The 17,287-nt window shown below is 40.9% G+C and overlaps 1 long non-coding RNA gene across 1 annotated transcript in view; it reads left to right on the top strand.

Annotated features, from left to right (window-relative positions):
• The first annotated feature begins 820 nt into the window (after nucleotides 1-820).
• LOC144222845 (uncharacterized) overlaps nucleotides 821-17,287 on the top strand; it is a 330,463-nt gene continuing 313,996 nt past the window's right edge. The window contains exon 1 of the long non-coding RNA XR_013332490.1: nucleotides 821-894. This is a non-coding gene — a long non-coding RNA (uncharacterized LOC144222845). The remainder of the gene's footprint in view (nucleotides 895-17,287) is intronic.

Consider the following 17,287-nt stretch of genomic DNA (forward strand, 5'->3'; position numbering starts at 1 on the left):
TAGGCATAAGGGAGAGAAAGGAAGACCAAGAAGTGAGACTATGGTGTCTATAAAGTTCCTCGTGCTTGGTGGGTCCAAGGTGCCACCTTATATTCTGGGTTCAAGGATTGTGAGGGTTGAGGAGATGCCTATGTCCAGTTCTGCAGTGGCAAATATATGACACACGTCTTTCTCAGTGCATGGTTTCAAGCAGCCACTACCAATGTCTTCACACCAAAGTTGACTTCTTTAGACCTATTTGACATTCTAATTGCTGAGTTTCTAGGACACATCGCCCAAGATCACAGCTGAAGAGTCTTATATGTGGACAACAGCGAAGTAAAGGAACAAAACCCTTCTTGCTTTAAAAAAGATCTGTCCCCTTGCTCCTTAGTTTCTTTTGCCTCTCTACTCTCATTAAGGAAAAGAGAAACATATCTAAGCTTTAAGTTAACACTTACGGTGCACTAAGTAACACATATCCCTCTACTTTAGTTCTTTGAAGCATCTTAGAATTAAAATCTGCATTGTTGGTGGGTCTGCTTGGGTCTTGCATAAGCAGAACTATGTGTTCAACACTAATTGACCGTTCAACACACACTATGTGTTCAACATAAACTATGAACCAATAGCCTAGTTGATGCGTAAGATAAATCATTCCTACACAACTATCTAGCTTATAGAGGATATTCCACCACAAAGTCAAGGTAATGGAATTTTCCTTGCTGTGGGGTCCTTGACCTAACTCTCTAAAAAACCCTTCTCTCTTCATGCAGTACACCCAGACCATTTGAACAAATAGTTAAAAGATTGCTCACAAATGCTTTTCACTGCTAATAGGTGCTGAGCTGTAGGAGGAATTTGATACAACACCAACTTGTCAACTGTGGTCTGCTGGTCACTGAGTTTCCAGAGGTAAGTTGAATTACTGGACTCTTCAAACTTGGATTTGGACCAAATCTTATTGAGCACATTGATTTTACTTGGTATATTTATATTATCAGCTCTGTTGGAGAATACAGGGCTGAAAAATAACTTTACAACAATTTATAAATACTGAAGAACAATTTTCAAAGTCAGCCAGGATCTACACCCAAGCCAAATATTATTCCCCTGAAGTTCTCTAAAAGAAAATATAAAGAGACAAGATAATTTTAGTTGGTAAATTATGGGTGTCAAGCTAGACTTAACCTTTGGCTGTAACAAGTTTCTGTCATCAGATACATAGCTTTTAAATCAAATTGTTGGTGTTTTTAGTCAATCAGATAACCTTCACAAAGTACTTTGTTCAGTGATGGTCCTCACCTCTCAAAGTAGTGTTTCTGAGAGCCGTGTGCTGAGAGCAGGTGTTATACTTTACTTTCCCTTGAATCCCCTACAGCAACTGGCACAGCGCCTGGCACCATGAAATATTCATGGACTTAAATGACTTTTAAATACTATTTCCTTGCCACAAAGTCTCCCTTACATTTAATCACATGTCATGAATTTTGATGGAATATAATGGAATATGGTGGAATGGTAGATTAAGTTTAACCAGTTCATAGTAAAATAAGGAAGCTAGGCAGCTGAGAATATTGGCTCCAGGTAAACATTTGAGACCTAAGTGTTAAAGGACACTAATATACATATTAGAAAACTTTAATTACTTCCTCTTATTGCAAATATGCCAATCATCATTAAGTCAAATCAGTATAATAAACGTGATTAAAGGTATGCAACATACATGGATTTATTGATATTGATTAAGGTCTAGATTCAAACTCTTGATTAGGCCTTTGCCATATAATAGTTATATATATTGGTGTGCCTGGGTGGCTCAGTCAGGTAAGTTTCCAATGTCGGCTCAGGTCATGATCTCCCTGTTAGTGAGTTTGAGCCCCAGGTTGGGCTCTGTGCTGACAACTCAGAGCCTGGAGCCTGCTTCAGATTCTGTGTCTCCCTCTCTCTACCTCTACCCCTACCTCAAAAACAAATAAACACTAAAATTTTAAAAAATAATTATATAATAATGATATAATACATTCTTTGTCTAATATAATATATTAGATATAATAATATAATTATGATAATAATTATATATTATATTAGCTCTAAAAAAGTATGAATGNAAATGAAGTCTATTAATTTGCAAATGATTAAAAATTATAAGAGAAAGTCCACTTATAAAATTTGGAAAGCTGGGGATGTCTGGGAGGCTCAGTCGGTTAAGTGTCTGACTTCGGCTCAGGTCATGAACTCACGATTTGTGGGTTCAAGCCCTGCATCGGGCTCTGTGCTGACAGCTCAGAGCCTGGAGCCTGTCTTTGGATTCTGTGTCTCCTCTTTCTCTGACCCTCCCCTGCTCATGCTGTCTCTCTCTCTCTCAAAAATAAATAAAACATTTAAAAAAATTAAAAAAATTGGAAAGCTCATATTACCATCATGTGATGTGAAATACTTAGTATTCCTACTGTCTCTCTCTTCTATGTGAAAATTAATTCCTAGTCATTAATTCAACACACATTTATTGAGTACCTACTATGCACCTGGAATTGTTTTAGACTCTTGAGATGAAATGGTAGAAAATGTTTGATTCTTAAGCAGTTTTATTTTGGAGGTATAGAAATAGACTTAAAAAGGGGCGCCTGGGTGGCTCAGTCGGTTGAGCGTCCGACTTCGGCTCAAGTCATGATCTCACAGTTCGTGGGTTCGAGCCCCGCATCGGGCTGTGTGCTGACAGCCAGCTCAGAGCCTGGAGCCTGTGTCGGATTCTGTATCTCCCTCTCTCTCTGACCCTCCCCTGCTCACGCACTCTCTCTCTCTCTCGCAAAAATAAATTTTAAAAAATTCAAAAAAAAAAGAAATAGACTTAAAAAAAAGGCAAACCAATAAATAGATAATTTCAGATAGTGCACTGAAAGCAATAAAACAGGATAATGTAGTAGAGTGAACTGGTATGTAAGGGGCTCCTGTACCTGGTATGGTTAGGGCAGGTCTTTTCTCAGAGGAGATAATATTTGAGATGAGTTATTATTGCCAGTAGTCATGTAAACATTTGGGCAAGGATATTCTGGGTAGAACAGCAGAGTAGAAAGACACAGGGATGAAGCACTTTCAATGAGGTCAAAGAATGAAAAGGTAAGTATGGCTGGAGTTAGTGAGTTGGGGGAATGGGGTAGAGCTGGGGATTATGGAATAGAAGGATGAAATAATAATCTCAGATAGTGGGTAATCACTAAGTGGATATAAAAAGATTGCAGATAGTGTTGAGTATTCATTTAAAATTTGTGGTTTTGACTTTCTTCACTAAAGAGTTCTTGGTATAGATGTACAACAGATCATTGAATTTAACTAAGTGTGCTTTCTACAAAGGTGCGATGATGAAAATGAGGGACGAGGTAGCTAAAAGTGTTTGTTATGGGATGATTGTGTTTATGAATCATGGCATCTAAGAGGGGTTATGAGGACTGGTGTTTTGTCCGTCTCCTCTTTACCGCATTGGTGAGGGAGGGGTTCCTGCTCTAGGGTTATGAGGATGGCTGAACACATAACCCTTGGTACTAGACAGATGAGACTTACAGGAGTTTATCAGTCACATGTACTTACAGCCACGAGAGGGAGGAGGACACCGGATGCTGTGCAGGGCCACGCAGGGCGTAAGCTTGGAAACACAATGAACAACTAGTGGCTGTTGGAAGCAGGTTTTGTGGTAGTAAGAAGAGAGTAAGCCTGTTTTAATAATTTAGCAGGCTTGTAGGGAACTAAAAGGTATTACTCAGGGACACGCAGGAACGATACGCGGTTCTCCTCATCAGGAGGGTTGCTTGGCTAGGGGATCTTATCTGTGGCAGTAGAGTGGAGAGGAGAACTTTTGGTAGCCATTTGAGGCCCTCCTCATTGTCCCCAGAGGTCAAAGCCACATGTAATATTGAACTTCAATTTTAGGTCTTATACCACAGCTGGGAAGATAGGAGAGGTGATGCACAGTAAGGAGGTAATAATAATAATTGGAGATTTCCATATGTTTGAAAGATTCCTGGAACAGGAATAATAGTACAAGTGAGGTGGAAGGTTAGAGATGATTGTCAGAGAGGAATGATTAAAATTATGTTCTCAGAGGAGTTTCAATTGTTTGAGATAAAACGAAGGACATGACCTTGGACATGAGTGGCCAAAGATGACGGTGGGTCTTGATCGATGACCTGAGGGATGTGGAATTTTGGTGGTGACACATGATGGGATTACTTCTGAAATAATTTAGACATAGGTAACCAGTCAGGCAGGCTACAGTCCTAGGCATTCATTGAGGAGATGTGAAGCCACTGGGTGGCTCTTCTGGGGAGAAGTCATCTCCAGAGAGCACAAGGGACTGTGACGCTGTCTGTGGAACCCAAGTGGAGGCCTGGTCTCACTAGCCGTCTGCAGGTCCCATACCGCTTCTGCTGAGCTCCGTTGTTTCCCACAGCCCCTGCCATGAGAGAGAGGATGCCCAATGAATGGAAGGTACTCAATGACTTGAACTGAATGTGTTAATTAAATAGAAAACTTCAAATGATTTCTGTAACCTCAACTTTACCCTTCAGGGTTTCTGGATTGATCAAAGGATAGATGATTTCCTCTCAGCTCTATCACAGTAGAGGATTCTCTTGGATACTAGGCTCAAGTTAATTCAGTTACTTAACATACATTTAATTTGTGTCCACTAGATGCCCGGCACTGTACCTGGTGCTGAGGATGTAAATAGAGAATAAGATAGAGATTCCTCCTCCCCAGCCCCTACCGGTGGGGACTTTTCTGTAACCTATATACTTGGAATATTTGGAAACATATATTTGAAAATAGGTAACTATGACAGTGTGGTAAGTGCTATGATAGGACAAGTATGGATACGTAGGAGGGAGAGTTAGCCTGAAATTAGGGTAAGGGAAGTCTTCGTGGAAGGGATAATACCTAAGCTGGGATCTGAAAGATGAATAGAATTTGATTGGGGGTTGAAGATCAGGATGTCAGGAGTAGGCAAGTGTGATCCAGGGTAAGGAAACAGAATACATCTCTATCTTCTGAGGTGCTTTCATTGCCTCTCATCCTTCAAATGTCTTTGCCCTTGACTTTACCTAATTAGAAGTATGCGTTATGTTAATTCACAGGATGATTTTACAACTTTATCCTGCTGTTTATTTCATGTGTGCCCAATGCATTCATCAACTCTTGGGGTTTAGCCCACCCAGTTCTTCATTCCACCAATTCTATGAAATTGGGTGCTTACTAAATGATGAGGCAATAACTTCCAGTTCCAGCAGAAACTAGAATATGCACCTAACCCATAGCAGCATGAATAGGCAATAGAAATACCTTTACACATAACAAAGGGATCCTTCAGGAAGGAAACTGACTCAGGTGCACACGTTCACATGGAAGCGCTCAAACTTAGAGTTTGCATGAACTAGAATTCCTCACATTTCTAAAAAATGAAAATAAAACTCAGACTCTCAAAAACTCCCTGTTTCTATGCAATGTGAAAACAGCTCGCAAGAAAACAAGGACCTTAATCACACAAGTTTGGAAGCAGACCTTTTCCTGGGTTTCCCAGTCAAGTCTCTGGATAAGGATATAGCCAGCTGACCCTTTGATTTCAGCTTTGTGAAGTCTTGGAGCAGAGAATCCAGCCAAAATGGGCCTACCCATGGAAATGTGAGATAATACGTTTGTGTTATTTTAAGCCACTAAGTCTGTGGCGATTTGTCATATGGCAATAGAAAACGAATACCAAATGATAATTACACTTTCCCCTAGGGTTGTTTTGAGGTACACACAAGCTAATCCATGTGAAGCATTTTGTATAGCACCTGGCACACAGGAAAGTATTAGCTACTTGACAGTATTAGTTTGATTCTAGGCAAGTGACTTAATCAAGGTAGACCTTGGTCTTTCTCATCCCTGGTATGAGGGCATTAAAACTAGAGCTAAATTTTTATAGTCTCTGAAATTTGATTCAAAGTGTCTAGGGATTTCTAAAAAAACAAACCATTACTAGGACCTCGTGTGAAGGAATTGTGTGGTGCTTTGGAAACAGGAGCTCCTAATATCAGCGTCACTGGTATCATGGTCCCTCTAATATGCTTTATACCTTTTGACATTTGGGACTTTGGTCACTAAGATGTACTTTGCAGGCAACTTTATTTTATTTATTTATTTTCGTGATTCTTTAAATTTTTAAAAATGATCCATTTATTATTTTTGAAAGAGAGAGACAGAGAGCAGGGGAGGGGCACAGAGAGAGGGAGACATAGAATCCGAAGCAGGCTCCAGGCTTTGAGCTCTCAGCATAGAGCCCGATGGTGGGGCCTAAGCTCACAAATTGTGAGATCATGACCTGAGCCAAAGTCAGAGGCTTACCCAACTGAGCCACCCGGGCACCCCTATTTTTGTGATTCTTTATGGAGAGAACAGAAGTCCATGGGACACTATGCTATAAGCATTTAATAATGGCTCATTTTTTTTTTTTCAGAAAATAAGGCCATTTTTAAAAGGCGAGATCAAAAGATTGAGTTTTATTAGTCACCCAATGCTGAACAAAGAACATTCCAAAAAGAACAAAAAAGGTCATGGTGTGTTTTAAAACTCTTTGAAAATGTCAGTTTCCGAAAATAAGCCCCTGGTCCTGGGCTGAAGTTCCAACTGTGAAAGTAAAATTTTGACCGTGTATCAACTAGGTGCTACTATAACTTTATTAGGGCTTATACCTTCACAATTAAGTTTTCAGAAAGTGCTCAGATCGGGTCTCATTAACCATTCATCTCTTTTAGGATGACACATTAGATGCCAGTGACTTCTTGTAGTTGTTTCAAAGCGGGGGTTCCTGGATTTCAGAGTATTTGTTAACAGTGTGCAAAGATCAGCTATAAAACCCAACGTGTGTTTGGCCAAGTTAGTATGACATCCCCACCACAATGAAACATTTTTGCCATATGCTCATTTCAGAGCCCACATGCAGCATGCATAAAGAAGCAGTGATAAATATACCTTCCAGCAACCTGCACTGGAAAGTTCTGCTCCTCAGTTCTTGCTGGCTGCCTGGCACAAATGGTTTCCTTAATTCCTTCAGTGGAGACTTTATGTAAGCTTTGATAATTGGATAAAGAAACCAAGAAAAGGAGGCTTATCAAGGACGTAGTGAGATTCTTTTTTTAATGGGTATGCACATTCCAAATTCGAGAGGACTATCAGCAGTCAACCTCTCCCTATTTTCCTGTTATTAATTTAATTTTACTTATAGACGCCTATGGTTGCATGTATGTATCTGTAGTCATATTTTTCTTTGTGTTTAATTTTTTTAATGCTTGTTTATTTTTGAGAGAGAAAGAGAAAGAGAGAGAGCGTGAGAGAGAGAGAGCGTGAGTGGGGAGGAGCAGAGAGAGAGACACACACACAGAATCTGAAGCAGGCCCCAGGCTCTGAGCTATCAGCACAGAGACTGAAGTGGGGCTCAAACTCAGGAACCGCAAGATCATGACCTGAGTCAAAGTCAGATGCCCAACCGACTGAGCCACCCAGGCTCCCCTATTTTTGTCTTTAAAGGTGACGGACTGTTAAAGCATTTATCTGTGCCTTTCTTTCTTTTTTTTTTAATTTTTAAAAATGTTTTATTTATTTCTAGTAGAGAGAGAGGGAGAGACAGCGTGAGCAGGGGAGGGTCAGAGAGAGAGGGAGTCACAGACTGAAACAGGCTCCAGGCTCTGAGCTGGCAGTCAGCACAGAGCCCGACGCGGGGCTCGAACCCACGAACCGCGAGATCATGACCAAAGCGATAGTCGGACGCTTAACCGACTAAGCCACCCAGGCGCCCCATTATCTGTGCCTTTCTGTGGCATTCCATTGGCTGCTAAAGCCTGAGGGAAAAGCGGCAGAAGTGTTACTGGACAGAGAGCCTGCTCGTGTGGGGTTGGGCCCTTGAGTGCGGAAGGTCTGCCGAATTTATTGGTCTAGCGCTTGCACGTTCTTCTTCTTCGTCGTCGTCGTCGTCTTCTTCTTCTTCTTCTTCTAAAAAATGTTTTATTTATTTCTAGGAAAGAGAGAGAGAGACAGCGTGAGCAGGGGAGGGTCAGAGAGAGAGGGAGTCACAGACCGAAAGAGGCTCCAGGCTCTGAGCTGGCAGTCAGCACAGAGCCCGACGCGGGGCTCGAACCCTCGAACCGCGAGATCATGACCTAAGCGAAAGTCGGACGCTTAACCGACTAAGCCACCCAGGCGCACCACCCTCCCTTTTTTTTTCCTAGTTCAGCTCCTCTGTGGCAACTTTGATTTTGATTTCTTCTGTTTTCCCCAAGGGTGGAGAGGAGATGTGGCGCAGGTAGGAGCAGCTTCAGAGGGGGCATCTGGTTGCATGTCCCTGGGCTGCCGACTTCAGCTTAAAGAAAAACCTCAGATAAGAGGCTTTTGTGACAACAGCCCTGATTTCTGAAGGTAGACAGGCTTATTTGCCATCTTTTGCTGCTGTGCGTTGCTTGAAGTCTCTTAAATAATTAGGTGAGAGGTGTTCATTTTTTTCTGACATTACTTTCTTTTAATGCTTATTTTTGAGAGAGAGAGAGAGAAAGAGAGAGAGAGAGAAGGAATGGGTGGGGGATGGGCAGAGAGAAAGGGAGACACAGAACCAAAGTAGGCTCGAGCCTCCAAGCTGTCAGCACAGAGCCTGACACCGGGCTTGAACTCACGAAACATGAGATCATGACCTGAGCTGAAGTTGGACGCTTAACCCTCTCAGCCACCCAGACGTCCCATTCTGACACCACTTTTACTCAACACACTCACTCTTCACTTAGCACCTGGCACGTGTATTTAACCTTTTGTTGCTCATAATATAAAACTATGGAATCTGCATATGGAGACCACCCTGGGTACTGAAGTGCTCTTTTTGGCTGGTGGTCTTCAGTTTAACAATGCTTTCTACAGTTTATGCTTCGAACACACGTGAGATGATTCTTCAGGGCTCCATAACCTATAATTACGCTAACGTCAATGTAGATGGGCCTAAACATCCTTCAAATTATCCCCCAAATTCTTTGGGTGATCTTGTAAGGAGTGAGGGATTCTCATAATTGACCCCAGGAAGCCTGCAACAAGATTGGCCATAGCCTCTCCACCAACCATTAACCATTCAGTGGGGTTACGGCTGAACCCCAGTTCAGCTTGTGGAACATCCTGTTGCTTCAGTTCTCAGGAGTCTGAGAACACAGCAGGAGGCTGAAACCTCCTGTGGGGTGGTTTTAAGGAAAGTATTGCTTATGGAGACAGGCATATGTGAAGCTGGAGCTGGCTAGGCAATGCGTTTTGTTTAATTCCTTCTCTGAGAAGTTTTTTTAAATATTTTATTTATTTATTTTTTATAGCCCAATGCACCGAGTAAAGGGCTTGCATTCATGTTAAGCAGGTGGTCTCTTAAGGCAAGTTCAAAACACATTACTCTGATGGGAAATAAACTACATGCTCAGAGCCTTTAGCTATTTGGGAAGGTGGTCTTTGGATATAGGTGGTCTCTAGCAATTTTTATTGTATACCTTTAAAGTATGTATTTGGTTAGTGCTCCTTCATTTGTCTGTGTGTGCTACATTCATCTACAAACTTCTAATGGACAGTATCAGAATTAGCTTGCTTTTTTTTAGACTGAGCACCACTATCTTTCATTATAGCTATTTAATATATGTTTTTAACTATAAAATGTGCTGATTGTGTCGAGCTTGGGGGTGGTGTCAGAGGAAGGGGTTTTTCTGGGTAGATGGCTGGTTTGCAAAAGTCAAATTACCTAACTAGAGCATGGAGTAGGAAACTCAGATGGTTTCTTCAGAGGGTTAGAGACCATCCCATATAAGAATTTAGGTACAAGACCTAAAATGTAGGTAGATGAGAAAAAGTAAGCCAAGGCTCCATTGACCAGAGTATCATAGTACAGACCAAATACTGAAGCAATTTATGACTTTACCAGAACCAGGGTCATGGTCTAATCTCATGGTATAAGATAACCTTGGTCTTCAAGTAACCTAAATAAGTGGTTACATCAGAGAGAAATATGGGAGTGTAGGAATGTTCTTAGAATGTTTCTGCCACATTTTCCATTCTGCTTCATCTGCACTTAAGCAAAACCACCTTACTCTTTAACTTCAAGAGTAAACTTAGCTACCCATCTTCTTTAACTATGAACAGAGAAGAAGCTTTGGTGTTAGTAGGGGTGGACTGACCACCTGTAGCCTGACATCTTAATTGTGAATAATTGTCGCTGGCATTCAATGTAGAGTGAGGCCTAGAGGTGCTGATGCCTGGTCTCAGCTTCCTAAAACGATATTCCCTTCTCTCTCCACCCCCAACATATTCACCTGGATGCTTCACAGTTTCCTCAAATTCAGAATGGCCAAACCCAGACCCATTGTATTTTACTCCAAAGCTTATAGATGAATTCACCATTTTAGGAAACAGAACCATTGTCCTTCCAGGAATTTGGGAGTCATTTATGACCTCTGCCTTTCCTTATTTTTCATTCCTTCTGCCAATCAAGTACTACAGTTGACTGATTCTGCCTTCTTTCAGTTCCCATTGTCAAGCTACTGCCTGGTTTGGCTCTTGATATCTCCAACCTGGATGGTTCCAGTATTGTCCTATGGTCTCCCTGCCTCTGGGTTGGATCCCATAATTCTGGAGAACACCCTTGCTTACCTGGGAAGACTTACACATCTTTCCTTGCTTAGCTCAATGGTCATCTTTGTGAAGCCAAAAGAATTCCTAAACATTTCCTCACTTTCCTTTATCCATCAACTGGAAGGATTAACTATTCCCTTCTTTATATTTCACTGCACTAACTTCTATCATAGCAGTTATATAACTTCATTTCTTCTTTGTATATGTCACTCTATCCCTTTACTAGACTAAATTTCTTAAGGGTAAGGATTGTCGTAGTCATCTGGTACAGTTCCTGGCACTTAGCAGTGATCACACATATTTGTTGGGAAAAAAAAAAAAGGAAGGAATAGATCTGTGGCATATTTAGTCTATAAAACGAATGTAATGACAATTCTCTGGGTTAATAGGATTCTTGCATTTTGATAGCACTTTCTTATCAATATCTTTATATAAGAATGGTAAAATAGATCCCTTTCTATTCATCACTTCTAAAAGGTGAAGTGATTTGCCTTTACAAAATTAATGGGATCCAAATTATTATTTTCTGTTCTTTTAGAATTTGTTTTAATTTTTAAGTTTATTTATTTTCAGAGAGAGAGAGAGAGGGAGGGAGAGAGAGAGAGAAACAGAGAGAGAGAGAGAGAGAGAGAGAGAGAGAATGAGTAGGGGAGGGGCAGAGAGAGGGAAAGAGAGAGAATCCCAAGCAGGCTCTGCTTTGCCAACATGCAAACTGATGTGGGGCTGGAACTCAGGAACCTGTGAGCTCATGACCTGAGGCAAAACCAAGAGTCTGAGGTTAACTGACAGCCACCCAGGCATCCTCAGAATTTTTTTTTTAAGTTTAAATTTAGACTCTATGTTGAAGTCATTAAGAGGAGGTGACCTCAGTTTGACATGTGAACTGCATCTGGGCAATTAGAGGCTCCTCACTGCTCCTGTGTCCTTGGAATGTATTTTCTGTCCACGTTTCCTACAGTGGGAGCCATTTCAGAGTGTAGCCTTGAGAGAGTAAGGTGCTGTTGAGACCATCTGGATGGTAAATGTGACTGAAATCAGTTAAGGCTTCTACATAAACTGTTAAGATTCTGAGGGGAGGGAATGGAGATCTGCCCATCTTGCAGCTGCCGGAGGAGCCTTCTAAGTAGGTTCTCCCCTGCTTATTCATCCCACCACCATCTAATGTGGAGTGGCCTACCACCTTCTTCGTCTCTCCTTACTCTCCCTGTTAGGGGCCTGTTTCGAATTTCACCTGCGGGACTCCTAAGACAGTTGTGAGCCATCAACTGGTGGCCCCCCGGAGACTGATGAAATGGGCCTGGAGAATGAGCGTGCACAGGGGGAAATCCCTAGTTGATTGTTGGTCTCTGTGTGGAGAAGAGCGCTCTGTATGTTGGGTGCTTGAGGATGACCGGGTGAGTCCAGGGCGCCCAGAAAACATTGGCTGGGTTAATGCATTTGTTGGAGAAACCGCAGAGCACCATGAGGGAAGGGAAACATATGGCTGCTGGGGTGGGCTGGCCTATGCTGTGGACAGCTGGGCTGGCCACTAAGACCCAGCTAGAGGCTGAAATGCAAGTTAGAAAGCTGGAACAAGAGCTGAAGTTAGGGAATCATGTGTAGGGATCTGCTAGCTTCCAGGTTGGCAGACAAGGTGGGAAAGCAGGGTAAGTTGGGAATCTTTACAAAGCTGGAGAGGGTGGTGCAGCAAACGTCAGAGGATTAAGGTCCTGGTGCTTGTGACCAAGCCTGATTAGAACACTAAGTGGTGGAATCGCTCTGAGTGTGGAGAACAAAGGGGAAGGTGTTGTGGTGGGTGACAGTGAAGTGGATGAAGTGCCCCAGGCTGTCTGATCTCGAATACAAAGGTATAGAAGTCATGAGAGACAGCCTGTGCCTTACCCAAATGGTGGACCAATGGGCTATACTGCTAAGAACAGCAAGCCCTTCTCACCTGAGAAAGGTGTCATCTATTGGCATTTGTGATGGGGTGTCCCACCTGGATGGGTGAGTTACTTTGAACCCCTAGGTGAGGGGGAATTACTCAGTCTCCACGGGGATCCTGTTGTAATGCTGCAAGCTGGACATCTTGAAATCCACTGTGCCTGGAATAAAACCTGCACCATGGAAAGGTGACGGTTCTGGTCTGGTATATCCTGCCTCCAGTTCATCTCATGCCTACTGGTGCTGCCTCCAAGATGTATGGTAGGTATAACTTGGTCAAGTTCCTAAAACTGCCACCTCTCTCTCAAGGCCAGGCAGGCACATTGTTTTCCACTGGTTTGATCATTCGGCCACCACCTTTGTTCCTTCCTGGAGCCTGGAGGACATTATATCACATAGAGAAGCCCTTTCCAAATTTACCTAAGAAGCCTTAAATGATAGCCAACAAAGTCTATCTGTACTGAGCACTGAGAATGTCTCAATGAGAAATATTGTTCTTCAAAATAGGATGGCTTTGGATGTCATTACTTCCTCACAAGAAAGCACTTGTGCTATCATCCAGACAGAATGCTGTGTTTTTACCTGATGAGTCTGCTAATGTGTCATTTTTATTAAATCATATGAGGACACAAGTGAACACCCTGAGTGATCTAACATGATCTCCTCAGCCCCCCAGTCCCTGCAGCCTAGGGCACTTAGTAAATCAATGGTGCATATGATGCAGCTCTTGGTGAAACAAATTATTACTTATATTGAGAATCATTATCTTAAATTTGTGTTTTCTCTTGTACATGCTTATTCTGTTGCTATGGCATCTGCCTCCAATACAGCAATACAGCCACCAAATGAGCCACCTCCTTGCTAATAAAACCCCTTCCTGACCACTCCGGACACATTCCAGAGGAGAGGCCATGTTAGATTGTAAAAGCCAGTTACCAGGAGTCGAGTGTTGGAATAGGTCATTGAGAGGACATGACCACCAGTTGACCTGTGAGCTGGACCCAGGCAATTGGAGGCTCCTTACCTCCTCCCCTGTCCTTGGAATGTACATTCTGCCTACTGTTTCCATGCTAGCAGCCATTGCAAGGATGCAGCCTTGAGGGAGTAAGGTGTTGTACTGGACACATGACCTAACCTAGGTAAGGCCTCCATATAAACGTTTAAGGTTCTGGCAAGCAGGGGTGGAAATCTACTTGTCTTGTGGTGGCCCGAGATAAACCTCCTTGGTAAGTTCCTTTGCTTATTAAACCTGTCACCTACCAATCTGGAGTGGCCTCCTTCTTTCTTTGGTCTCTCCCTGACCTCCGTGTGTGAGGACCAGTTTCAGATTTCAGTCAGGAAACTCTAGTGATTTCTAGCCAACACTGTAGCCAAATGCTAAGTGTCTTATCAAAACTGTTTTGAGTTCTTATTTGAACCTTGAATGTGTTGGTGTTAGATTGGGCTGCCTTTCTGGATACTGTTCTGATTTTCTATGAAGCAAATACTAGTATATATTGAAAAAGAATGTTGTGCTAAATTTAATTTTTTCCAAGGACATATTAATTTCATTTTATTTTAGTAGGTATTTTTTATGTTATTAAGGTATGCCATGAGAAGATGAAATTTGAGGTATATACTAATTCGTTTTAAAAAATCAATATAGAAATAAATAAAAAATGTTGGATAATATAGGCTTGTTGAATGAAATGCCTTAAAGTTTTGTTTCTTCAGATAGCTTACTTTGTACATCATGATTTTGCTTTGGTCCTTAGAACATTATTTAAATAATGATCCTCCCCCTCCACCATTTTCAGTGAAGCCCTGTAATAATATCATAAAAAGAAAGTTCCTAAGTTACTTGGGAAATGTGGACTCATTTGTTACAAATACCAAGAATTATCAGCAAAGACCCCATCTATATATTTTAGGCAAAAGAAAGAATATTTCAAATTCAGAACTCATTTCATCTCTCAGAGTATAAAGCAATCAGTCATTTTTGACTTCAGGATTTGTTCATGAAGCTATTATTTCAATTGAAATGAAGTTGAACAAAAATAATAGCCCATCATTACAATTATATCAATTGTGGCCATTATAGTAAACAGTGTTCATACATTTAATTTGTTTGCATCCCAGAAATTAAATCTTTTGATTCTGAATTCAGAGCAAGTTTATCTTTATTCAAAATGGGTTTTGAAAAGATTTCCTACTAGACATTCTTTTTCCTGACTTAAGAGTTATGTCTTCTGTTTTTCTCCATTCTCCCTCACCCGTAACCAACAACTTAAAAACTAAAGACCATTATTCTTTGTCCTTTGTCTAGGACTTGAGAAAGCTCACTGCACGGCTGTCTAATGAGGAAATTGCCACAGGGATGCTGATGGTAGTCACACCCATTTGCCACCGCAAGCTTATTCTACTTACTGGCCAAGAATTTGGGCTGTCTGTAGCACATATGTTCTTCTGATGGTCTCATTTGGGATAACGTTTAAGAAAAGCTTGCTGTTGCACTACCCAATTGCATGACCCATAATTAGTCTGAATAATATTTTCCATTTTAAACCCTGATTTTACAGGGTTTACTACTTGGCCTATAAAATCTTGTTCCAATCTTAGACTTGGCATAGTTTTTAGCATAAGCAGATTTACCATAGCTGTAAATCATGCACTCAATTCTTGAACCTATGGGATGAAGAGCAAGCCCGTGTTAACCGACAGGGAAAAGTTCCTGCACATTTGTAAGAGGGTGGCGGCATCTTTGTTGTCACTAGTTGTGTGCATAAGCTGCACATCGGTGACCCTGGACTCGGGAGGTCCCAGGGTGAGATTCAGAAAAGGGATGCATAGGTGATGCTCTTGTCTTCAGGGGAATAAGGAAGAGGCTAAAGGCTTCTTAGAGAAAGAGGAAAAATGATATGAATTAGGAGGAGTGTCTCCCCTATAGATTTGATCAATGAAGACAGGAGACTCTCAGGAAAAAAAAAAAAGATCTGGTATTTTTGTGGAAAAACATGCCTGTTTGAGTACCGGCACCTGTTTTTGATCCTGCCAGAAGAACATTGGCCAAATTCCACTAAAATAAATAAACATTTATATTTCAAATTATGTATTTGACAGGGCCATCAATGAGAGGAAGCATCAATATTTTAGCATCAGTTAGTATACTGCTGTGGTTCTCAAAGCATGGTCCCTGAGCTTCATGGGTGATACCTGGGAACTCACTAGACACGCAAATTCTTGTGACCCTTCCTATACCTACTAAATCAGGAACTGTGGGGTGAGGCCCAGGAATCTATATTTTTATCAGTGATTCTGATGCCTGCAAAGAGAACCACTGGTATACTGCTTGGTATAATGGGCTTTATGGTCAGGTAGATCCGGCTTTCTCTCCTTTGCTCTGTTTTATCTTTTGCAAATTATTCAACCTCTCTGAGCCCCAATATCTTGTCTGTCTGTCTATCTATCTATTTATCCAGATTGATGATATCATAACAATAATAAAGATAAAGATAATATCTACCTTACAGAGTTTTAATAATAATTACTAAATGAGTTAATGTACATAGAGCCCTTAGCATGTTGTTTGATGAATAATAACTGCTCATTAAATTATTATTATGTTCATATAAATAGAGAATAAGGGGCGAAGTGACTGAGGCATTTTGAATGTATTAAAATGTGATACAAGAACCCCTTATTCCTTTTAACCCACATGACACATTTTGTGAGGATGTGGGTTTGAGAGTAGTTGGGCTACTAGCTTATGTCCCATGTAGCTAAGGCAATTCGCCTCTTACTTTGGTTGTCAGAGGTGAATGACTGTCTCCTTATGTAACATAAACCCAGACCATGAGGAGAATGAAGGATGGGTCTGGAGAGCATACTCTCCAAATAATAAAGGCAATTTAAGCAGAGAATAACAAGCAGTCAACTGGTCTTCCTAAAGCCAGGAAAAATAAACTTCAGCGTTTATTTTCATGTTAGATGAGTTCTCGGTTGTTTTTCAAGTTATTTAAATAGAAGTTAAATCGGTTAATGGAAAATGTATAAAATGTCAACAGGGCATGAGGAATTTATGCATTCAAATGGTTTGTGAGAATTTTTTTAAAGCATTTAATTAGCTAATGTTTTGAAGCTGAATGTTACTATAGAAGTTACAAAAATTATTATTATGTCAAAGATTATGAATCTTCATAACCCATCACAATCACAATCTGCAGTTCTGCTATTGCCTGTAATTGCACATATTTATTTCATAATTTAGCACCAAAGAAAACTTAGAACACACTTTAAAGGTTTAAATATAACTTCAATTAAGAAAAATTATTCTAAGTAAATATGTACTGTAATGTTAAATTCTTAACCATTTATCTGTATTTGGCATGTCAAATGTTTATCATTACCACACAAATTATCACACAAGTGATTTTTCACTTTGAACTTTGGAATTTATATTTGTATTCTAAAGTCTCTACATTGTGAAATTTGTGGATTGCCCCTCTCTCTGTACACACATGCACGCATCCATACACACACACACACACACACACACACACACACACACACACACACATGTGCACATGCACAGACATTTCTTCCGAACATGAATTCTTTTATGTATATATATATAGTAATGTTAGTTTTCAGAATAAGATACAGCTGACCATTGAACAACATAGGACCTCTTACATGTGGATTCTTTTGGATAAATACAGCACAGTAGTGTAAATGT

This window comes from Crocuta crocuta, unplaced genomic scaffold, assembly GCF_008692635.1.
Source record: "Crocuta crocuta isolate KB4526 unplaced genomic scaffold, BGI_CrCroc_1.0 scaffold30, whole genome shotgun sequence".
Lineage (NCBI taxonomy): Eukaryota > Metazoa > Chordata > Mammalia > Carnivora > Hyaenidae > Crocuta > Crocuta crocuta.